Source organism: Rhinolophus hipposideros (assembly GCF_964194185.1).
Source record: "Rhinolophus hipposideros genome assembly, chromosome: 24".
Classification (NCBI taxonomy): Eukaryota; Metazoa; Chordata; class Mammalia; order Chiroptera; family Rhinolophidae; genus Rhinolophus; species Rhinolophus hipposideros.
The window spans coordinates 4,878,387-4,904,677 of record NC_138070.1 but is presented as its reverse complement, the minus strand read 5'-3'; the positions used below and the strand labels follow the sequence as shown (position 1 = coordinate 4,904,677).

Genomic DNA, 26,291 nt, shown 5'->3' with positions numbered 1-26,291 from the left:
ATCTGGGAAAGGCTGAAGGAAAATTATCTTTGTTCGATCTACAGAAACACAGTAAACTTCTGATTTATTCAAGACCAGGTATGAATCTACAACTTTTGGGCTCAGGCAAAATAGTACCTTGTCATATTCTCTTTAAGAGAGAAAGAAGACCCTGGAATTTTAGAATATGGGAAAATATTTCTAGACATAACACCTAAAAACAGAACAATTCAAAGACAAAATGCTGCTATTTATAAACTCTCAAATGACTGCATTTTTCTGTGCTGGCAGAGCTTGGACGGTGAGGCCCAGACCTCTCCCACCCTCGCTCTCCCACAAGCAGAGCCAGCCATCAGCACAGTGTGGCCAGGGCTGACAGAGGAGCCTGCTATCGGCCCTGCAGTGGTTGAAAGGTGGCCTCCCCAAAAGATATATCTCCCCGCAACCTGTGAATGTGATATTCTTTGGAAAAAGATTCATTGCAGATGCAATTCAGTTAAGGAACCTGAGATGAGACCATCCTGGATTACCTTCGTGGGCCCTAAATTCCAATGACAAGTGTCCTTATTAGACAAGGAGGAAAAGGCCATGTGAGCTGGAGGCAGAGACTGCAGTGACGTCTATAAGCTAAGAATGGGCAGCAGCCACCAGAAGCTAGGACAGAGGCATGAGATAACAAATTGCTGCTGTTTTTAAGCCACCCAGTTTGTGCTAATGTGTTATACCAGCCCTAGGAAATGAGTAAGAAAGCCATGTAAGTTTTTCTGTTCAAAGATAATTAGACTGAACGGAAATCAAAGCAAGACAGCTGCCTCATTAGGCTCACTGTCCAGATTCCCCACGGTTCTTATGAGGGTCCAAAATGGTACAAAGGGTTTTTCAAAAAGTCAAAGGCAAACCGTGTGAGCTGATACCAAGCTGTACTGTAAGGCTATAGTAATTGAAACGGCATGGTACTGGCTTAAAAACACACAGATCAATGGAACAGAATCGAGAGCCCAGACATAAATCCACACTTACATGGTCAATTAATCTATGACAAAGGAGGCAAGAATATACAATGGGATAAAGACAGGCTCTTCAATAAATGGTATTGGGAAAACTGGACAGAGACATGCAAAAAATGAAACTGGACCACCTTCTTACACCATATACAAGAATAAACTCAAAATGGATTAAAGACTTTAATGGAAGACCTGAAACCATAAGACTCCTAGAAGAAAACATAGGCAGTAAACTCTGACATTGGTCTTAGTAATATTTTTTTGATATATCTTTTTGGGGAAGGGAAACAAAAGAAAAATTAAACAAATGCGACTACATTAAACTAAAAAGTTTTTGCACAGCAAAGGAATCCATCAACAAAACGAAAAGACAACTTACTGAATGGGAAAACATATTCACCAATGATACATCTGATAAGGGGTTAATATCCAAAATTTATAAAGAACTCATACAACTTAACACTAAAAAAATACACAATCCAATTAAAAAATGAGGAGAGGACCTGAATAGACATTTCTCCAAAGAGGACATACAGATGGACGGTAGATAATATGAAAAGATGTCCAAGTCACTAATCGTCAGAGAAACGCAAATTAAAACCACAATGAGATACCACCTCACACCTGTCAGAATGGCTATCATCAATAAATCAACAAACAAGCGTTGGTCAGGAGATGCGAGTAAAGGGCACCCTCGTGCACTGTTGGTGGGATTGCAGATTGGTGCAGCCACTATGGAAAATAGTACGGAGGTTCCTCAAAAAATTAAAAATAGAAATACGTTAAGAACCAGCAATTCCATTTCTGGGTATTTATCCAGAGAAATCCAGAGCACTAATTCGAAAAGAAATCTGCACCCCTATGCTCACTGCAGCACTGTTTACAAGAGCCAAGGTATGGAAGCAACCTAAATATCCATCAATAGACAACAGAGATAAAGAAAATGTGGTACATATATACCATGGAATATTAGCCATAAAAAAAGAATGAAATCTTACTATTTGCAACAACGTGGATAGACCTAGGGGGTATTATGCTAAGTGAAATTAAGTCAGATAGAGAAAGACAAATGCCATGTGATTTCACTGATATGTGGAATCTAAATACATAAATAAATAAAACAAACTCATAGATACAGGGAACAAACTGATGGCTACCAGATAGGAGGGGGGTTGGGGACTAGATGAAAAAGGTGAAGGGATTAAGAAGTAGAAATCAGTAGTTACAAAATAGCCATGGGGATGCAAAGTACAGCACAGGGAACACAGTCGATAATACCGTAATGATGATGTGTGGTGCCAGGTGGGGACTAGGCTTATCAGGGCACCACTTCCTAAGTTGTATAAATGTCCAACCATTGTGCTGTACACCTGAAACTCACATAATATTGAATGTCAACTGTAACTGAAAGAAACAAAATTAAAAAGAAATAAATAATACAAAAAGAAGGTAAATTGTGTGGCTTGGGGGAGGATTCTGATGAACAAAGAACTGCTGTTTATTTGAAGACAGTGGTTGCCAATCTCGAGTATTAACACACAACTGCCGGGCTCCTTCCTATTAATATCACCACCATCATCGCTGTTGTGATGCTGGCAGCGGGGGCGGGAGTCTGTGTGCCACGTCGGGTGGTTCTGATTCCGTCAGATTTGAAACCACCTGCCTCACTGTCAGACTCTCACCACACACAGCCTGTAAGCTGCAAGCAGAATTACTTGCTTAGACAGATGTAAGGGGGTTGGCTGAGTCCTCTATAGGCTCAGCTGAGAAAGGCTACTTAATGTCCAAAAAATGTGAGGTGGGTGGGGATAGGCGCAGCCCAGAAATGACCGTGGGGCCCTGTTATAGATTGCCTACTGTTCACCTCAGTCCAACAGCATAAGGTGACACGGGTCAGGTAGATAAGGACAGAACAGATCACGGACGCACAATGGTCCAGCAAACACTATTATGGTCATAAGAAAAGATGAAGTACTCCTTAAAAGATTTCATTCAGTCAAAACAGTAAATTCTTGGGCTCCGGTCAAGCACCCCTCCCTAAAGAGAATTGTGAAAACCAGCACAATAAGCCATGAGGCAAGCCTCGGACAGTTTCAAACCTTGCAGCTCGATATCCTAAGCTCACAAAAATCTGACCATCTACAAGCTTCAGCTTAAGAAACAGAGACAGCATGTGGTTATTAGAAACCTAAGAATAATTGTACACTCAAAACTTCTGTTGTGTAATCTTCATGCCTCTGGCTCTCAGTCTATCTGAGTTACTTGAATCCTAAAGCAGGGAACTGTGACCGAGACTTGATGAAGAAGAAACGTCTAGTCTGGCTCCATAAAAGAAATAGGAGAGACACCACCAATGTTTTGATTTTTTAAAATCTTCCCATTTAAGTTTCTTCTCATGTATTATTAACGATGGCATGTCAGGCTTGCTCCAAAAAACTCAATTCATTGAGAAACAAAAGATCAAAGTCTTGGTCATGGTTACCCACAAAATGTAATGACCAGAAGCAACAACTCTGTATAATGAAATGTCACGTTGAAACAAATCAATTCCAAAACACACTCAAAAAAAAAAAAAGATGTTCTTGCCTCACTAATAAACTGAGCATATTTGAATTTTTGATACCTGTGCTCACTGAATCCAGAGTTTTGGACCTAAAATAAGACAAACTGCCCTTCTTCCCCACCGTCAACATGTAAGGACCATAGCACTCAGAATACTATAATTTAGAAACCATTTTTACGCCTATTATCATCACATTTGAGCCTTACTGTACTAATGGATTAGCTACTATTATTATCCATTTTTAAATGAAGGAACACCTCAGATTAACACATGTATTTCTTCAGTTGTTAATGACTTGCCACCTAAGGTCATGTGCCTAAGAAGCAGAGATGTGAACACAAGTGTGATTCCAGAGTCCTTAAAAGAGACCATACACAACTAAAAACATTATTAGTACCAGCATTACTAAAAAGACCTACATACGTACCAAGAGTTCTATTCACAAAAGACAAACCTTGTGTCTCAAAATAACTGTGAAGGTAGGTGAACGATTCTCATTATGCCCATTCATGAACAAAGAGAATCAGGGTGTGAGAGGTTAAGTGGCTTTCCCATAGTCACTCAACTCAAGAAATGGTGGCACTTTTGGGCCTTGGTGCTTTGCCTTATAGATTAGCTCTCTCAAGGAAATCTTCCCACAAGATGGTGTTAAAAGAAAAACCACAGGCCCTAAATGGCATCACTCATGCTAAAAGCCCTCGATACCAAACCTAGATTTAATACCTGATCTAACTACTGTTTTAACTAAATTAACCAGTCTAGAATTTTCTAGTTAAGCACCAGTGATCTGTCACAAGAGTGTTCTCCATGGCCCACAAAAAGAGGCAATCTGCATGACGAAAACCCTTCCACTTCTCTTCCTGCAAAGAAAAATGTCCTGGCCCCCAAAATAATCCTTTCCTTTGTCAGTGGCTCCCTTACCCCAGCCTTCTTCCTATAAAACCTTCCAATTTGTGTAACCCCTTAAAGTACCCTTTTAGTTGCTACATGGGATACTGCCCGATTCATGAATCACTTTAATAAAGCCAATAAGACCATCAAATTTCCTCACTTATTTTTTTAACAACGGTCATCCATTCATTCAACAAATTTTCCTGAGAAACTACTATGTGAAAGGTACTGTCCTATTTTCTCATCAACCGGTGAGGTAAACAGGAGGCAAGAAACCTCTGGGAGGCTAACAGAGAGTGCTGAACACACAAAATATTTTCCTTGGAGCAAAGAAATGGTCGCTTACCAAGGAACTGTAGTAGGAATGCCAAGCAACACAAAGTATACATGAGGTTTGTGTTCATGAATTTAAAGTGAAACCAGTGTCCATTATTTTTTCTCTAATAACAAGTGTCTGCTCAGGCACAGGGACAGAATGGTAAGTTCAACCATGATCAAAATTTTGCCAGTTCAATTAAAATGGAAGGGAAAAGCAAGTGAGCTGATGGTGATTTTAAAGGAGTGATTTAAAGGAGTGATTAAAATGGGACAGGGAATCTGAGACGAGTACAAAGAGAAGTAAAGACAGGATGGGTCTGAGAGTGAAAAAGTGGTAAGGTCACGGGATGAGCAGTCTCACAGGATAAAGGACTGTTCCGACGAGGACACTGGATACTCAAACGTGTGTACCAATCTCCCAGGATCTTGTTCACTGCAGATTTGGACTCGGTAGATCTGGGCTGGGGCCTCAGGCTCCGCTTTCTAACACTCACAGGAGACAGTAACGCTGAGATTTCGAGGACACCACTCCCTTTGAGTAGCAAGGGGTTGATGGCTAAGAGGCAGTGGTTAGAATGAGAAGCTTCAAGGCTCTGATCATGGGTACGGAACTGAGAAGCCTGGGCGTTGAAGGGATTATACAAATAAGGGGAGAGGAGGAAAAGATGTTGATAGCAAGAAGGAAGCAGAAGTTAAAAGGAATGAAGGGAAGAGAGAGAGGTCAGTGGATGTCAGCCACAGGAGGTGTTGCAGGTGGGAAAGCTTCAAGGGGGCTGGGGTTTCTGAAGGGCTGATTGGTAGTTTAAAATATCCAACAATAGGGTCAACTACCACACTCTCCTGGCCCTGTGGGAGCCCTTGAGAGGCTGCAGGGGAAGCAGTGTCTCCGGGACCCAGCCAAGTTCTAGGTGAGGGAGGGAGAATGTTCAGAGAAGAGGCTGGTGATACAGAGAAGGCTAATCATCACAAACTTGAATTACAGAAAACAGAGTTAAAGAGCGTGGGGATGAAAGGAGACGTAAAGAACAGGGCTCAATGAGCAGAAATGCCCAGGAGTACAGGGATGAATGGTTAAGTATAAAATTATCTGTCTTACATTGTAATTAAGAGGATGTATACTAAAAATTTTTTAAAGTATATGAAGAAAACCTAAATGCAATGAACCTGAAATCTAATAAACAAAAAATTATGCTGTGTTTTGTAATAACTGGAAACAAAAACAACACTGAAATCCAGCATAATGTTCAATTTCTTGAGTAGGGTGGGATGTAGACGGGTATTCATTTTATTGTTCATTATGTGCCTACGAATCTCCTGGGTAGCTTGTTAAACTGCAGATCTCATTCTCATTCTCTCTCTGTCTCTCTCTGTCTCTCTCTCTCTCTCTCTCTCTCTCTCTCTCACACACACACACACACACACACAGTGTTTCCCCGAAAATAAGACCTAACGGGAAAATAAGCCCTAGCATGATTTTTCAGGATGACATCCCCTGAACATAAGCCCTAATGCGTCTTTTGGAGCAAAAATTAATATAAGACCCGGTCTTATTTTGGGGGAAACACGGTATTTCACATGTATAAGTTAACATTTCTACACATGAAAACACATCAAAATGAAGAAAGGCGATCCTGTCTTGCCAAACTAAAAAGGAGTATGGCCCAAGAGGCTAGAAAAAGGGAATTAAAAAGAAAATGTGTATTTGAGTGACACCAAAAGAGCGTTCTATGGAAAGTAAACAAAGGGAGGGTATAAAGCTGGTACACTGTGTTAGGGAAACAGGTGAGTCAAGACTGCAAAGCTGGGGCTGGCCTGGTGGCTCAGGCAGTTAGAGCTCCATGCTCCTAACTCCGAAGGCTGCCGGTTCGATTCCCACATGGGCCAGTGGGCTCTCAACCACAAGGTTGCCGGTTCATGTCCCACGCAAGGGTGGCAACTGGACCTGGAGCTGAGCTGCGCCCTCCACAACTAAGACTGAAAGGACAACAACTTGACTAGGAAAAAAGTCCTGGAAGTACACACTGCTCCCCAATAAAGTCCTGTTTCCCTTCCCCAATAAAATCTTTAAAAAAAAAAAAAAAGACTGCAAAGCTGGATGAAAACCGGCATGAAGGACATTCAAGACGATGCTCCAAAATTCTAGCTCAGATTATGGTTTGGGTTTCCAACCACGACCACAGGGAATGGTGTCTTCCGGCATTTCTCTCATTGAAAATACACAAAGCTGTATTTTCTAAACTACAATCTCTCGATTTGTTAGTATAATTCAAGAGTCAAATCTCTGAACAAATGGATTTAAAAAATGACTTTCTGGGCTTACAAAGCTGAGGGTAAGATCTCTAAGGTAGGAGTGACACAGAGATGTCATCCTGCCAAGGTGACTTTCATTAGCACAATACAGCGGTTCTCAAAGTGTGGTCCATGCACTCCTAGGGCACCTCCGAGACCCTCTCAGGGGTCAAAATTATTCTCACAATAATGCTAAAACGTATTTGCCCTTTTCCGCTATTTGACATTTGCACCGAAGGCACAAAAGCAACAGGGGGTAAAAACTACTCTTTTCTGTGTTTGCTACCAGAGCCTGCAGGTGTGGGGGAAGCCACTTTCACATAGGAAATGTGGTGAAGCACTTGATGAAGCAGAAGAATGAATAATTTTATTAAACTTCAACCCTTGAATACATACATGCCTTTTTAACGATCTCTGTATCAAAACAGGAAGTACACGTGAAGCACCACCATACAGGAGAGTCTCACAGAAAAGCACGTGTACATCAAGGCACAAATTAGCCACTGTTGATGACACACCGTTTTTACTTGAAAGACATGGGTATTTGGCAGACATTTTCTTGAAAATGAAATATGTGACCCTGTCACTTCAAGGAAAACAACTATTTGTTGACAATGATAAAATTTAAGCTTTCAAGAGAAACAGAGTTTTGGAAACATATCCTCTATTGTGAGCTTGACAGCTTCCCAATACTACAGCCTCTTTTGATGAAATCCATGGTATTAACAAATGTAATTTTTTGATATTGTATTATGAAATGTGCCAATATTTAGAAGATCTCATAACTCAGTGAATTTTCCAACCAACAACGTATAATGTTACAAAATAATTCATGGGTAAAGTATTCAAAGCACAAATTAGACCAATGGATTTTTATGTAACAATAAAAGTTCCTTCATATCCTTTCAGATTCCACCTTTAGGAAACTACAACCTATCAGGTTTTTGGAGTAGGATCAAAGAAGAAAATCCATAATTATCTGAAAATGCTCTTAAAATACCCTTTTCCTTGTCTATACATCAGTGTAAGGACAATTTTCTTCATGTACTTCAACCAACACAATGTATCACTACAGATTAAATGCAGAACCAACTGTCTTCTATTAAATTTATCTTCTATTAAGCCAGACACTAGAGAGATTTACAAAAATGTAAAACAATGCCATCTCACTAAATTTTTTATTTTGGAAAATAGTAATTCTTCATTAAAAATTTATGTAATCCATAATGGGTTTATTACTACTGCTAACAAATTAATAAATATTTTTAAATGTTTTGTTTTAATTTTTAACATGATAAATATCAACAGATAAAACCCGCATAAACAAAAGCTCTTTGGAGACCTCAATAATTGTTAAGGTTGTAAAGGGGTCCTGAGGAAAAAAAGTTTGAGAACTGCTGCTCTGTTCATTTTTGCTTTACATTTTGAGTCACAAAGGTTTCAAGCCCGCATGCTCGGGGTTGAGCGATACAAGAAGCCTGGGCTTACCATCTGTGGGAAGACCAGGTGCCTGCAGGGAAAGCACTGGGCATTTACAACGCTACAACAGGCATTTCTCTAAGGCGGTGATCAGATGGCCTGATGGTCTATATTGGTGTCCCTAAAACGCGCAGCAAACTGCATCACCCGGCCACTTGTGAGAAATGCACATGACCAGGGCCCCTCCCCAAACCTACTGAAACAAGCTCTGGCCCAGCAACCTGCATTTTAAGCCCTTCTGGTGATTCTGATGATAAAGTTTTAAGAACCACTGCTCACCAATTGATCAAGAAAAGTTACTTAAAGTTCATTTTCTCAATTAGATGCACACAAATCATCCCCATGACCATTTCCCAAACACCACTACAAAAGCCTTGGTGATTTCACACCTCTATGCTTTTGTTTTAGGTTTTCACTCAGCCTTGAATGCCCTTTTCAAGTCCATCTTCATCTGCCGCAACCGTTCTCAAGGACAAATCAGGCAATCACTCAGCCCACAAACCTCTCTCATCCTCACCAATGAAAATGTGTGTCCATCCTCCAATGTCCTGAACTGAGTCTGTATCTCTTTCCTAGCACCTAGCTCACTGAGCTGTGTGCGTGTCACCTATAGATTGCGCCAGACTATAAATGCCTTGAGGGGAGAAACTGTATTTCAGTCACTGTCATTTCTCACAGTACTTTCTAAACAATGCTCATGAAATAAAATGAGTGTCAAAAATAGTCTCAATTTTTAAATGACTCTACAAACCCACTGGGGTGTACACAGTATTTTTAAAAGTTATACTTGGTGATTGCTACTGGTGACAGAAAAATATATGACACAGGCCTAAGCTCGAGAAATTTATAATGTAGTTGGAGAGGGAAGACCCACATATATGAAAAATAGCTAAAAATACAGTGCAACCAATCACAAATACTAAACCATGTGATGATCCTAGAAGTGTTTTAGAAGATGGGTATGCGGAGTGGATGAGGGCAGTAAGGAAAGGCTTCGCAGGCATGGCAGTATTTGAGCCGGGCTCAAAGGAAAGTGCTAGCGTTATACAGGTGTCGGCAATTAGGATTTCTAAAAAGGTGATGAGAAAAATAAACCCAGAGAAGGAGACAAAGGAAGAAATGTATAAAGCATGTGAATAAGGCAGTGAGAAGCTCAGTTCGGCTAACGTTAGAAAATTCTTGTAAGAAATCAAGTTAGGTAAGTAAATTGAAAAGAGTCTCTAAAGAGCCTTAGAGATCAATCTAAGAAATTTGCTATGATCAGTTTTTATTTTCCTTACAACTCAAATGAAAAGCCTCCTTTACTTCAAGTCTGCTGGTACAAAATGAAAGATGTCTCGAGTTTCCCCTCAAGCCCTACACTTATTTCATTTATTCATTTCAGTTATCTCAACCTAACCACCGTTAGCAAGCAAAGATTTAAACCAAGGATTGGCAGCCCTTTTCCCAGTGGCATCTGAGTCTTCATTCACTCCAACCATGGGTACAGGTAACAGATGGGGGCTGCCAGAGCAGGTTTCCAATTTCAGGGAAGAGGAGCCATGAACATCTAAAGTTGATGGTTAAACTGCAAACACAAAGGAAGGTTTTCTCATCTAAAGCCTTCAGATAACACCTCAGCAAGGATCAACTAGGAGAGGCTATAAAGATTAGATACCACTGAACACAATGGCAAGCTCCAGCCTTTTCGACTCCGGTGTGCACAAGGAGGGGTCGGGTGGGGGGGACCAGATATTCCACAACCTACTTTGCCTTGGTAACTTTTGGTTACCGTACCATGAACCGCTCACCCAGTTTGTAGGTCAGGCTGGCTGAAAGTTAAATATTCTACATTTGCACTCTCCAATATGGTAGCCAGCAGCCACACCACCTGTTTAAATTTTAAGTTCTTTTTAAACGATATGAAATTTAAAATTCAGCTCTTCAGTCACATCAGCCACATTTCAAGTGCTCAGTAGCCAACAAGGAACAACGTCCATCATCGTAGAACGTTCTACGGGACAGCACTGTCCTAGAACCTCCTCCATCCAGGGATGATCTACTTGCCAAATGAACAGTGTCCTTCAGAGCCACCACCTAAGGAAATTATAAGTTTATTTGAATAATATGGCTTTGGTCAAAACAGTCTTAACTCCCCTTTTAGAAGTAACTTCAAAGACAGTTTATAAGTTGCACTTTATTGGTGACGGAAGACAGCAGTGACCACGTCAATCTCCCAGTGCTCTTCATTGCACTTGGCTCTTAAATGCTATTTAGCTGTTTCCAAAACCTGAATCAAAAAACCTCAGAAACATAATGACGTACAACTACCGAACACACCACCAATGTAGCCAAGGCACACCTGGTAATTCCAAGAGTTCCAAAAGGTATTAATGGCGCATCATGGTAATAAACGAACACCACCGTCCTAGGTGAAAGAACTTAAGGTCTGGTGTACTCTTTTCATCTGTTTTAAGAATCAGTCACATTACTTTATAATCTCACTTTGCAAACTATAAGACTACAACATATACTACACACTCTCCCCCAGCATCCTTTATTTACACCATTGACTGATGCCATAGTTTTAATATTTCTTCAAGCCAAGAATCACTGGTAAAATGTTTATCTCTAGAACTTAACGACTCACTTGTGAACAGTCAAAAATAGCCACCACGTATTTTGTTTGTACATTCAGATGGGAGAGGCAGAGAGAGCAATCTACCTCTAAGCACCAACCATGTACGGGGAGATGCACAACATACATGGTCAGCTGACGATTCCTCCTGACTGTCCCTCTCATGGAAAGGTTTTCATTTCCACCTGAAAATGGGAAGCTTTGCTGCTAAACATCAACACTAGAGGAACAGTTTTTCTTTTCTGTGTAACCGTAAGGTTTATTTTAAGAAACAAAAAAGCCAGGCTTGAAATAAGCAAAAATTTTGAACTAGATTAATATCCTAGTTTGTGATTTAACTCTTGAGATCTGATGGAAATAACAAATTGAAAAGGGCAAGATATTTATTTCACAGACGCAAATAACCTTTGAAGACCTATTCTCTTTGGTATTTCCTAAAAAGAAGTGTTCTTTATATGTCTTGAGAATGTCAGCCTTACTCAAAGTTAAGATTCCAGAAAATAGGACTGTTCTCCTTCCACTCAATAAAAAAATGTGTTCTACCCTCTAGGAAGTCGAGGTTTGGTACACATGTGTCTAGCATGTTACATGTTAGAAAATACCAGCATCTGGGAAGATTTCAAGTGATTAGAACAAGGCTAGTACATAATAAGCATCACAAATGTTAGCTATTATTATTTCTAAGAATCCAAGCACCCCATTTTCCTCTCAGATATAACATCTCTCACTATACATTATTTGAACAGGAAATCACATAAAAATCAGTCTTCCGTTCTAAAAAGAATTTCAGAAGTTGGGGATGTAGTTCAGACTATAGCCTTCTCATATCCCAATAAATTTAATAAAATTTAAAAAATGAATAAAACCTGAACTTTAAAAAAAAGACTATAGCTTCTCAAAACACAGAACATATGCTTACTGCACTTACTCCTTTTAATAAGTCACTCACATTACTTTATAATCTCGCTTTCCAAACTATAAGACTATAACATATTCTATCCACTCATCCCCAGAATCCTACACTTACACCACTGACTGACTGATGCCACAGTTCTAATATTTTTTCAAGCCAAGAACCACTTACAAAATGTTTATCTCTAGAACTTAACAACTCACTTCTGAACAAGTGATAAGTAGGTGAGATATATTAATATATCACCAATAATATGCCTCATAAAGGTAAGAATATTGAAAACACCCAGATAAAGAAAAAAAAGTTACTTGTAGTGAAAAACAATGGGTTAGTTACCAGGACCTTGACGAAAAAAACAAAAAGAATACCTAGCAATGAATCCCAAGTTTGGAGGTGAAGCTAGGGCTTTCTAACTATGCCAGGCACAAAGAGCGCTTCCAGCTGCAGCTGCCCCAGGAAACCATCAGAGTGTCAGTTCAAGATGCCTCTGGGATCACTCCCCTCCGCCAACACCCACTGCCATTCATACCCCATCTCAATAACCCTTCCATGAAAGAGATCTTGCAAAGACAACAGAACCCAAAAGTTAAAGATTCAGTTCTATGCTCCCTGTATAAGAATATATGCTGAAAGCACAGAATTGTGTTTGTTTTTTTTTAAAGATTTTATTGGGGAAGGGGAACAGGACTTTATTGGGGAACACTGTGTACTTCCAGGACTTTTTTCCAAGTCAAGTTGTTGTCCTTGTTGTCCTTTCAATCTTAGTTGTGGAAGATGCTGTCCAGCTTCAAGTTGTTGTCCTTTCAGTCTTAGTTGTGGAGGGCGCAGCTCAGCTCCAGGTCCAGTTGCTGTTGCTAGTTGCAGGGGGCGCAGCCCACCATCCCTTGCAGGAGTAGAACCGGCAACCTTGTGGCTGAGAGGATGCGCTCCAACCAACCGAGCCATCCAGGAGCTCAGCGGCAGCTCAGCTCAAGGTGCCGTGTTCAATCTTAGTTGCAGGGGGCGGAGGCCACCATCCCTTGCAGGACTCTGGGAGTTGAACTGTCAACCTTGTGGTTGAGAGGCCACTGGCCCCTGTGGGAATCGAACCGGCAGCCTTTGGAGTTAGGAGCATGGAGCTCTAACCGCCTGAGCCACCAGGCCAGCCCCAGAATTGTTTTTAATAATAAAAAGTGATCTAAAGTAGTTAAATATTGTCCCCGTAATTAAACTTGGCAATTTCATTTCTACAACTTACATATTTCTAAAAAGCTGTCTTATAGACATCCCAGTTTAAAGGGACACATTTGAAAGGGAACACACCTAGTGAATCCATAAAGGGCTCATCACCTCAAAGGAAGTAAACGTTTTAAGAGTCTAGGTCTTACATGTTAAGAAACTAGGGACAGACTGCTACAGAGGGAAAAAATAGGGAAGACATAGGCCGCTGGGTCATAAATAATTGACAACACTGATAACCAAGTCTAATCATTTCAAATTGTTACTTTTCTGATGCTGTCGATCTATTTTCACAGAACAAAGATGTTATGTTTATTTGCAGGGAACAGTTAAATTGATAGCAAATTTCATAGCAAATAAAGCCAATGGATATTGGCAACAGCCATGCTACGGCCACAGCAAATGGTTAACCACAGACCCATTCACGCAGTGAAATACTGCTGCTCTACTAGAAGTTTTGTTTTTAAATGTCCTGCAAAAGATATTTTAAAACAGTCATTTTCTTATCATTACACAATCTTTTCCAACAAAACATAGGGGCCTAACATCAACATGTTTACTTTTTATCTACAGAAAGTGCAGAGAAGTCAACACAAATCTAGCAACAATGGGACAGACCGGTGGTACCTCATGGTGTCTGTAGAATCAGGCCAGGCCTCAAGCTCATATCTGGCCAGCAGCAGCGGGGCAAACATTTTGAGCAACCCTGGCTGTGAGGTCATGAGGATGACCTCACAAACAGGAATTCTGCTGTTGGTCTGCCTCTAGGATGCAACCTCAGCATTTCAAAGAAAAACCAGAAGGTTCTGTATCCCTGAACCTGGAGCTGAGGACCCAAGAAATGCACCTTCAACCCAGAAAGAATCTTCCTATCTAAGATCAGCAGCATCTTTCTCCACCACGGACTGGCACAAGCAATGCGGGCAAGCCAAGAACAGCACGTCTGCCTAAGAATTCAGCTCGCCACCAGGAATGTACTTTTATGTATTTCAAATTTGCAGGTTTTCATTTGGGTTCAGTTTCAAACACCTTTTCTCAGTATTCTCTCCTGGAAAATTAAGCTATATTTAAGAACTCTGAACACTGAGTAGAAAGTAAATCATAAACTTACGTAACATGTTACCCCTGCTTTGCCACCCTAATATATTGCTAACTGCACCAGCCTCGATATTTACTATACTAAGAGGAGAATCACCACAGAGGCAAAAGGTTCATTTCAAAAATGCCAGAAGTGCAAAACCTCGATACAGCTCTGCAATCTCACATCGTTGCTGAGAAAAGGCAAAATTACTAGACTGTTCTTATTGTTGTTCCTCACCCCCTCGCGAGTCTTGGAGTTTGCAAGCCAGCACAAAATAAGAATTAGTGAAATTTTATTGGTATTTCTAAGTGGTTAAAAGTTCTTAAATTGGAAGGTAATGTAACACAGAATTAATGATAATTATTGCCAGGTGCTGGGATTATTGGTAGTTTTTATTTTTTCTTTGTATTTTCTTGGGTTTCTCAAATTGTATTTAATAAACAGGTATAATTTCATAAGCAGGAAAACAATCTAATGATTTTTGAGCCACAACAAAATGGCTTCCACCAGGGAGTTAGGAAGCAGACGCTACTGTATTGCTTTCTACATGGGACTGTAACTGCAGCACGACAAGGCCGGTCTGAGAAGCGGGTAGGCCTGTGCAGTGCGTAGGTGTTCACCAAGCTTATTTTTCTCCCCTGGGTAACAGGCCCTATTCCCTGCTGCCTTTGCAGCTCAGTGTGACCACATGACTGAGTTCTAGCCAATGGAATGAGAGGAGCATGAGGGTTAAGCGCCACTTTTAGGCCTAGAAGGTAAAATAAAATAAAAGAAGATAAAAATCTTCTCGTGGGCAATCCCCCATGCCCCACTCACCAGTGGCCTGATGAACGAGCTGGGCAACCTCAAAAGCACGGATTGGGGACAGTGGGATCCCAACATGGAAGAAGCCTGAAGCCCTTCTCTCCATTCCCTCATCAGGAAATACCTACTCTGTACTTTTCCATAATTGAAAATAAACTTTCATCTATAAGTCACTGAAATTAGTGGGGTTTGTTACAGCAGCTAGCTGACCTTACCTAATACAACAGCAAAGAGATGAAAACTTCCCTTGGAGTTCTGGAATCATCTCAGCTAAGTAAACTGCTGGAAGAAACTTTTAGGATAAGCACCTGAGATAAAAATACTTCACACTACAAAAAACATAATTGCATGAAAAATCAATGAAAGTACTATAGGTTCTTAAAACCAAAAAGACATTTTACTAGCAGGAGTAAAATATGTTTAAAACACAAGTTTAGTTACAACATACTAAAACTTATGTAAAAAGACTGACGAGGGGTTAGTAACTGCTCAAGTTACTTTTGTAACTTTTGTATATATTTTTTGTTATATATTTGAAATTTTCCATAAAAAATTTTAATAGCAGATATTTTAGTAAAATCCAAAGCACACCTTCTCCTTCACCCTTCATAATCTTAAAAAAAAACTTAAGCAACTTACAGAAATAAGAGGTTCCTCAAAACAAGCAGTTCCCCCAAAAGAACATGGTGTAAATTACGTTCAAATAAAAAGAAATGATATTCTTCATAATTCTTTGATTTCTTAAGATTTTGTTTAGTTTTTGTTTTTTAGTTTACCCATTAAAAAATGTGGCTTTTGGGGCAGACGGGTGGCTTATTTGGTTAGAGCGTGAACTCTGGGCAATAGGGTTGCCGGTTCGATTCCCATGTGGGTCAGTGAGCTGCGCTCTCTGCAACTAGAATGAAGACAACAAGCTGCCACTGAGCTGCCACTGAGCTCCCGGGGGGCCAGACGGCTCAGTTGGTTGGAGCGTATGCTCTCAACCACAAGGTTGCCGGTTCGACTGCCACAAAGGATGGTGGGCTACGCCCCCTGCAACTAAGATTGAACAATGGTAACTGGACCTGGAGCTGAGCTGCACCCTCCACAACTAAGATTGAAAGGACAACAACTTGACTTGGAGCTGATGGATCCTGGGAAAAACACACTGTTCCCCAATAAAGACCTGCTGAAAAAAATGTGGCTTAAAATTTAAAAACAAATGTATAGTGCTCACTTCGGCAGCACATACACTAAAATTGGAATGACACAGAGGATCAGCATGGTCCCTGTGCAAAGATGGCACGCAAATTTGTGAAGCGTTCCATATTTTTAACTAATATAAAATACTGAATGTCAACTGTAACTGAAAAAATAATTTAAAAACAACAACAAATGTATGAAAGGAGGGTTAGAAATGAACACCAGGATTCTGTCCCAGCTGGATGACCTTAAGCAAGTATTTAACTCCTTCCCAAACCCTGACATTCTCTTCTATAACTTGAGGATACTGATTAAATAGGTTCTATTTCTAACTCCATCCTTTTGTGGTTGCACTGTTTTGGATGTCAAATCCAAATTCAAGAGGAAGAGCAAGGATTCAAAAGTGACTGGGGCTCTAAGGAGGCCAGAGTAAGAGTCCTCTGCCTGCCATCAGTGAAGAACGAACCCAAATCTGATAAGATTGGCTTCTCACAAGCTCCGCATCTCCTGGCACTCTCTCCAGCCTGGCACTGTATCATCCGAGGCAAATCACATCTCCACACTTCACCTCAATCCCTTTGTAGCCCATTTCGGCCCATCAGCAAAATGAACATACTCCTTTATTTACTATTTCTGGAAATTATGTTGGGAGGCAGAGTTGAAGAATTTGCAATGAATCAATCTGCCAGGAGAGGGAGTTTCACACTGGGCCTCCAAGAACAGGCTGTGTGCTATCATAGTAGACTGGGCACCTGGAAACGCACGCAGGTTTCGGCTGGCCCCCCTGGGTGACCCTGAGGAAACCCAGCAGCACACAGGTTAAGTGACTTACCTGTAGACAGCCGCATTTTGAGACTTCTGAGCTCCCTTCTAATCCTAAAATGTTAAATGTCCATGAACTTAATAATAGAGAAGGGGAATGAAAAGTCAAAGTAATGGAAAGTCAGTCTAGTTTAAGAGAAAGATGTTTCTGAAGCTGATTTTCAAGCCAAGCTGGAGAGAAAAATTCAAAGGCTGTGTGCTAATATCATATTCCTGAGTTTGGGAGGTTCAGTCACAGCTTGAACCTATCCCCTGAAGTCATGGTTATGTAAGTGTCTGTCTGTGCTGTGTCACTCGCTGTCCCCCACCCCCCAACACACAAGACACAGTGTAACCTGAGCCTGCCTGCTTCAGCCACTGAAAACACTTACACAACACTCTTGTATTTCCACTAAAGAAAGGCGAGTTGTTCAATTTTTTTCCCCTTTCAGTTTTGTTCACATTCATGTTTCTGTACACATAGAAAAGACTGAAGAAAACAAAACTGAAGAGCATTTACATATTTTCTTCAATTCCTGGGTAAAATAAACAAGGAAGGTTGTAACTTCACATAAGACTATCAAGGCCTCATCACTAAGCTGATAGGCCTGCCTGGGACCCATTTCAGCACATCTCATATCCTCGCTGAACTGAGCTGACTAGAATATTTCTACACCCAAAGCCCATGAGCAGCACATTCTCATAAGAGCGTCCAAGGGACACAGGAAATGACTCTAAAATATAAGCAGACGCATCACCTCCTCACAGGGTCTTTCCTGACTACATTTCCTCCCCTCTCTCTTCCTTCTCTGCCCTGCGCTAGCCACTCCGCAGTCTTCTATTACTGAACGATGAATCACACTCACTCCTGTCTTGTTTGCATATCATGCTATGACTAAGTCCCTCATGGTCAGGGATGAGGTTTGTCTTTGCATCCAAAGGATCTAAAAAAGTATCTGGTACATAGTAAGAGTTCCAAAAAGTTCTGAACTGACTCAACATCAAAACAAGAACCCATAAAATGATGCACTATTGCTATTTCAAACTAGGGCATCAAGTTAACTGTATGTCACCCTCTAAGCACTTGAACACGACACCATCGGAGGATTTCCCAAGCCTGGAGCCTCCTTTTAAAAGCAGGCCCATGAAGCTATGGGCAAACTGCACAATTACTACCTCCAGCGAGTGGTGTACAAGGGCCGTGAGTCTCAAATTGTATCATTACCTTTGCTGACACTACTATACTTTTCTAGAACAGCGCTGTCCCATAGAGATATAATGCGAGACAAATGTGTAATTTTGAATTTTCTAGTAACCATGTTTTAAAAAATTAAAAAGAAACAGCTGAAATTATAACATTTTATTTAACCCAATATATCTAAAATATTACTTCAAAATGTAATCAGTATAAAACCTATTAATAAACTATTTCACACTGCTTTTTCATACTAGGTCTTTGAAATATATTGTGTATTTTATACTTACAGCACATCTCAACTTGGACTTGCCACATTTCAAGTACTCAATAGCCATATATGGCTTGTGGCTACTGTATTAGGCAATGCAGGTCTAAAATATACGAGGTGCGATCAAAAACAAGGTGAATGTTTAAATTTTAAAAATTTATTACAGTGAAAGACACACTGCCATTAATCCCCCTCAAAAAACTCCCTCTCACTTCAAACACACTTATCCCATCGTTCTTGCCACTTTCTGAAGCCGTTCTGGAAGTCCTCTTTCATGAGTGTCTTTAGTTGCGCTATCGTGGCTGCCTCGATGTCCTGAATCGATTCAAAACGTTTACCTTTCATGGTCATTCTGACTTTGGGGAAGAGCCAGAAGTCTCATGGTGCCAGATCCAGTGAATAAGGTGGATGGGACACACAGTAATGTTTTTATTTGACAGAAATTGCCATACCAGAAGTGACACGGCGCATTGTCATATTGGAGGGTGACACCAGTTGCCCATTTTTTAGGCCGTTTTCTATGCACATCATTTCTTAAATGCTTTAATGAGCCCTTATCATATTCAGAGTTCACCATAGTGTTCCTGGGTACAAACAGCTCACACAATTCCATCAAGGTCAAAAACACACAATTAACATCACTTTGATGTTACTCATACTCATAGAAAACGGCCTGAGAAATAGGTAAACATTTCATCCTCCATCATGACAACGCCCCGTGTCATTACAATATACAAGTGAGGAAAAGGGCAGAAAAATGTAAACTCTTACAATAAAACCGTGACTAATTTAATTGTTCTTCTGATAAAAAAGGAAAAAATAGCACTTACAGTAAGAGAACCTTTACAATACCTATCTGATGGGATATATAATATATAAAGAAGTCCTGCTTGTAGCACAAGGCACTGCCCAGACAGCTCACACTGAGTTTGAAAATACCCCCATGTAAAAATCAAAGCAAAGTACAGAGATTGAGTTACAGATGAAAATTTAACAAGTGTCTCCAGATACAAGAGAGGAACCTGAGACTTAATGACTGGCAGATTAGAGGCCAATAGAGCAAGAGGCAGCATTCCAAGCACAAAGAGGAGGGAGAGTCCCGTTCCTCTGAACCACCTGAGTTTAGCTTCTGCTGTCTTTCCGAGAGCAGGAAACCAACGCAGTCAAGGAATGGTGTGATAAGAACACACGGAAAGACAGGCTTGGGGACTGGCGGGAAAAACTGCAGGAGAAAAGAGGTAAAGGTGTGACTATAGTGTACCACGCTTTAACACCTGGGAAACTCGGCAGTCTTCTGAATGAAGACACACAATCTCCGTGGAGGATGGAGAGGGGAGCATCTCCTCGAGGGCAGAGTATCTGGTAAGCATGAGAGGTCAACGCAAACTGATGATGAGTGACTTGAAGCCACCCAAGGTCATCATTCATCACTGTCCTGGCCTCCCAGGATCTTACCCCTTGAACACAGGGAAAATGTGTGCGATGTCACCAAGCACAGTTTAGGGCATGGGCCACAGAAGGACCACTGTTTCCTATCAGTGCAGTAACGAGTGAAATACACCAGAGAGAAGAGCAAGCAGGGAACTGGAGCTGTTGGGTTTCAGCAGCAGCTAAGTGGCTGGTTCGAAGGGTGAGGGTAAAATCTTACACATGGAGGTGAGTCAACTAAGGCTGGTGCCTGTGGCGATGGAGGGGGAGACTCCAAATGTCTTTATCCCACCATCTCCAGCAGCATATTCCAAAACTCAGGAATAACGGAAAGATTAGCCAGGGAAAAAAGCCTTACAACCTTGTTAGAAATAAACATACATAAGAAGTAAAAGAGAGCACTTTTCCAGATTGGAAAGAGATAGAGAGGGCATCTTCCAGAGAGCTGACTCTAACCTTCCAAGGCGTACGCCTAAAAGGGTGGAGCAGTGTCTCAAATCTGTTCAGGAGGCCAGAGCTTCTGGAAATAGTGGTGTTCTGAATAGAATACATACCATGAAATACTGAAACACTGTACGAAGTGTAAAATTTCTAAATATAGGTCAGTAGCAGGAGCCTAAGACTTAAACTAAAAACCCCTATACAAAGTAAAAAATGAAGTTAAGAAAACCATTGTTTGTTGTTTAATTTTTCACATAAATGGAAAAAGCAGCTCTCTAGTCTAGCTGGGAGATGGCCAGCATTCTCCAAAGACCGCCAGGCTAAAGAAACAGAACCTTCGAATGAGTGAAAGTTGCCTGATACCTCTCTCATTTCATTCAAGTCATTTTTGTACTGCTTTTGATAAACTCACAGCCCACAAGCTGAAGACAGCCTGTGCTGGTAATAACATTCTTTTAGTGCTAAATTTATACATTTCACAAATCATCATAAAGCATGACATAAAATAATAAAATCAATTAAAGGAAGGGAAAAGGAGACGTGAGAGAAACAGATAAAACGTAAAAAACATCAACTTCACTATGGCACCACTTGTCAACACTACTGTTCAGTTCCACATCTATCAAATTTGTTATCTTGTTTTTACAGGATTTACTTACACTAATTCCAAAAGCCATGTCTGGGAATTAGAGCACTCAGAGATGGTTCTTCACAAACATGGTCATTCCTATCTTCACTCGCAACAAGGGACCAACCATTCCTTATGACCGTGTTTCCCCGAAAATAAAACCTAGCTGGACAATCAGCTCTAATGCATCTTTTGGAGCAAAAATTAATATAAGACCCGGTCTTATTTTACTATTTACTATAACATAGGACCGGGTCTTATATAAGACCGGATATGACATAACATAACATAACATAACGTAATGTAATGTAATACCGGGCCTTACATTAATTTTTGCTCCAAAAGACGCATTAGAGCTGATTGTCCAGCTAGGTCTTATTTTCGGGAAAACACAGTAATTTCCAATTACTGTACCTTTCTCCTGGTAGATTACTGAACAAATGTTTATTGAATATTAAAGCCTTGTAACCTGTCCTTTTTTATTCCATTGTCAAGAATATTCATAAACACCAACATTTCCTCAAAGATTTCCACCTCGAGTCAGTTCTAGTGTCCTTTCACATCTGAATAGCTCCTATAGCTGTCCTCACTCTGGATTCATAAGGGAAGCGCTCACTGAAATACCGTAGCCCAAAACTGTTAGTAAGATGCCAGGCGGCATACCTCTGGGTCTTCCTTAGCCTTCTGTCACCTTATTGTACTAGAGCGACGCTAAGATCTAGTTTCACTGGTATTTGTCAACATATGTAAATACTTATGGATATTTCATACACTATATATAACTTTTAAAATATGCCAGCCTCAAACAGCTTTAAAACTAACTTAAAGATTATAAACACAAAATGCATATCTCTAGCAAGGATAAAGTACAAAAGATGAAAGATAAGCAAATAGTGCAGTTACTGTTTGTTTAAAAAGATCAATGCGAAACGCCTTCAGACACTAAAGGACTGACATAAGCCAGTAAGAGTCAGAGAATTAATTGGCTCCTTAATGCAAACGATGCATTTCGACAAGGGAGTTTCTCAGCAGTAAAGCCCTTCCAAAGCAGTTGATGAAATCAACCTACCAACCTTGAGTGCTGGTTTGACAATATCATACAATAAGACACCGAGAAAGTTTTACCACATCTTTCTATTACAGGCAGAAGTAGACTTTTAAGTGATGAAAGACTGAGTTTCGGATGTTTGCTGAATGAAGTCAGAACAGGGTATCAACAGATAGACATAACCCTTAGAAAAATTATTTTGTGCTTGAAAATTACATGTTTTTAAAACTTAGAGTGTGTACGACATAGTACAGAATATAAGTTGTACGCAGAGTTTCGGTCTATAGTAGTTTTTAAACGGAAGAGAAAGGGGCTAAAACCCAACCAAGGTGGAAGGGACTCGGATCCTCTGACTACCTCGCCACAGATGGAACTCTGTGCCATGATGCAACTGCCTGCAATTAGGAATGTCTGTACCAGCTCAGTCTGAGTGAGGATTTATTTTATGTTCCCGCTACTTAGGTCTAAGCAAAAAATAAGCAACCTCCCAAAGTACCTCCATCTACAAAAGAACTGGGTGTGGTGGGGAAGAGGGGATATGAAAAGCTGAATGATTTTTTGAGCTGTTTTGCTCATTTACACAAGCTTCTACAAAATCCTGTGACTTCGTAACTCTAATACCACCAGCATAAGACAGATCTTAAAAGGGAATGAAATTACTAGGCCTGGTTAGTATCTCCCAGAAGAACTTAATAGGTCAACAGCAGTCAATTATACTAATGTGTAAAAAGGAGCGAACATGCTTAAAATAGCATAAAGTTTTAGACTCAGAAGAGACCTTAGCAATCTAGTTCAACTTCCTCGTTTTATCACTGAGGAAACTGCTTCTAAAAAATGAAATCACTTGTTAAGGTCACAGTTACTTTGGGACTCAAACCCTAACCTCCACATGAAAAACTCCTGACCCTAAAGTATGCTGATCAGTAAAAGTTTCTGACCTGCCCATATTAAAAGTAGCCACATAGCAACTGTTTGTTCTGAATGAGAAAAGAGCACAGACAATTCACAAGAGAACCAATTACTTCCTTGTTTTCTTTATAAAAGGTTTCTTGTTTTTACTTTGCAAGTGAGCAAATTTAATAGTTGCTATAGGTCTTTCCCCCTCCACCTGAGGGATGGACATGTCCCCCCACCCCGGATGTTCTCTTTTTCCCCTCTGAGGGATGTATATTTATTGGGCTCCCCATCACCACCCGAGGATTATAGGTCTTTAGATCCAATGGGAAAAATAATCATATTTCTATTTTCACTATATACTGAAGGATACCTGGCTATTTCAAGAGAAGAAACCACTCTACAAAATTTACTCATAAGTCCCTAAGTTTTCTATACAACCACCCGAGATGCTGTAAATGGAAACCAGAAATTGGTTTCATTTGGATCTTAACAGCCAACTTCATTGTTGGTTATTTTTACCTATTTCGGTAATCTTCTGCACACGCACACACAGCAGGTTCTATCAGACCTTAGGTTTAGGAAAAAAAACTTCACCTGTAATTAAACTGCAGGAAATAAAGCTGACAAACATATGACTACAAAAGGCCCTGAAATTTGGCAAGGCACAAGTTCTGACTTGAGGAACACGAGGTGTTTTTCCATGCTAAATATTTAACTCATCATACAAGTTCTTCAGTGACAACTGTTCATTAAAAATATGCCCTTCAATAACGGCAAGGCACGCCTACTCAAATTAACTTTCTAAAATATGGCAAGAAGAAAGATTTTCATTACCCATGCTAGTAGAAGTGGGGTTTACCCCCATTCTGACTTAAATGAAAGAAAAAAATTGAAGTGTAAATTCCTTTAGCAATGGGAAGTCAGGAAGACACAGGGATCATGGGAAGGAGAAAGAGGAGTTCTAACGCGCACTGTTTTACACACATTCATTCATTTAATCGTCACAACGACTGTCCGGAGTAGCCATCATCCCCAATGTATAATCAGAAAAATGAGCTCCAAAAAGTTAAGCAGTTTGTACAGTCTTCCACAAAGTAACAGAGCCAGGATTTGCTGTCAGGCAAAGGACTGAATTCTTGCTCTTAACCTCACGTCCATTAACAGCTGGGGGTTCCCCAAGAGCAGCACGTGTCTGTTTCATTCAACTTTGTACCCCTAACATCTGAGCTAGGGCCTCCCTACAGTAGGTGCTCAATAAAAGCCTGATGAATATATGAATTAAAAGATAAATTGGTAAACTCAACAACAACAACAAGAAAAACAACCAGATTCAAAAGTAGGCAAAGGACTCGAATAGACATTTTTTCCGAAGCTATACAAATGGCCAAAAAGCACATAAAAAGGTACTGACGATCATCAGCCATGAGTCCAAGGCAAATCAAAATCACAATGAGATACCACATGACTGCAATCAAAAAGATAAATAGCAAGTGTCGGGAAGGATACGAACAAATTGGACCCTCCTTCTTTGCTGGTGCCACAAACATGCTGGAAAACAGTTTGCAGTTCCTCAAAAGGGAGAGAGCTCCCATATGAACCACTCCTAGATACACACCCAAGAGAAATGAAAATACATGTTCACTCAAAAACTTATAGAAAAATGTTCATAGAGCATTATTCATAATAGGCAAAAAGTGGGAACCACCCAAATGTCTATCAGCCAATGAACAAACAAAATGTGTCACACCCACACAATGGAATATCATTCCACCATAACAAGGAATGAAGTTTGGATACACGCTACAACATGGGTGGACCTTGAAAACATTTCGCTACGTGAAAGAAATCAGTCATATTGTATGATTCCATTTATATAAAATGTCTAGAATAGGCAAATCTATAGAAACAGAGAGTAGGGTTGAGAGAGTTGGGGGGAAATGAAGAGTGACTGCTAGTGGGTGCAGGGTTTCTTCTAGGTATGAAGAAAATATTCTAGGTATGAAGAAAATATTCTACAACTCATTGCAGTAATAGTTGCACAACTCTGCGCGGAAAAAAAAAGGTATTTGGTGTACCCAGCAGTTTTCCTGTTTGCCTCTTACAACCAGCAGAAAACAGACTTGCAGAAAACTCGGTGATTCTAAAATGCTAAAGCCAGCAACACGGACTCATCAGGGCAGGGAAGCCTCTCCTTGATATAAACCCAAACTTCTTAGTTTTATAGCCTGTTAGCGGCCCTCAAACTACAGGGCAGTAGACTATGTGCTAGTACCTCAACATGCTACTTTTATGCCTCGTATCTTTGCTCAGTCTGGAATGTTCTACCTATCCCTGCCTAGAAACCCTAGATTTCCATCAGTCCTAACACAAGTGCTAATTCCTACTCGGGAAGCCTTCCCTGACTCCCTCCCATACACACACCTCCAAGGCATGTGAACGGATCCTCTTCCACAGAACCATCATACCACCTTGTCAGCTTATACCTTATTCATCAGTTGTCTCATCTCGTGAGACAGAGAACTCCTTGTACCCAGCCAGAATCTTCACTGCACTCAACAAATGTTTGATACACTGGCATCTCTGGGGCTTTCTCGCACCTCATGGAACATTTTCTATTGGCCACATTCATCTGAAAAGCTTTAATGTAAGTGTAACCATGCTATAAAATAAACCAAGTGACCCACAGGCCACCAGTGATACAGGACTGGCCTTTCCTGGCTTCTCAGTATTTGAAAGAGCTGACGACTCCCCCTGCACTAATACCGCCTGACAAGGTTATCCAGAGACCTCCAGTTCATCAAGGCTGAAACCCTTTCCTCAATAGAGCAACACCGCAGGGTGGACAGAGCAGATGTCACCCCATTTTACAGAGCAAGAAGCAGATTGGAGAGGTTAAGCAACTTGCCCAAGTTCACAGGACTCACAAAGCTGAGGCTGAAGCAAATCCAGGACCTCAGACCTCTTAATAGTAGTTCTCATTCCCCATGATGGTTTGCTGAGAATATTTCCAGTGAAAATGTACTTTTTTAATTACTTAAAAAATACAGATCAAAAGTATAAAGGAAAAAAAGAGTGGAAAAAACATACTCTAAAATATTGAAATGATTTTGTCTATACAGAATTATGAATAGTTTGCTTTTTTTCTCTGTTTTTGTACGTGTGAGTTTTATACCGTATGCATTGAACCCACATACTTGAGAGCTAATACACGTTATGAAAACGTATGGGCCATCGTACAACTAGT

The 26,291-nt window shown here is 40.4% G+C and overlaps 1 protein-coding gene across 11 annotated transcripts in view; it reads right to left on the bottom strand.

Moving 5' to 3' along the window:
• Positions 1-26,291, bottom strand: part of CLIP1 (CAP-Gly domain containing linker protein 1) — a 103,789-nt gene that overhangs the window by 72,451 nt on the left and 5,047 nt on the right. The window lies entirely within an intron of this gene.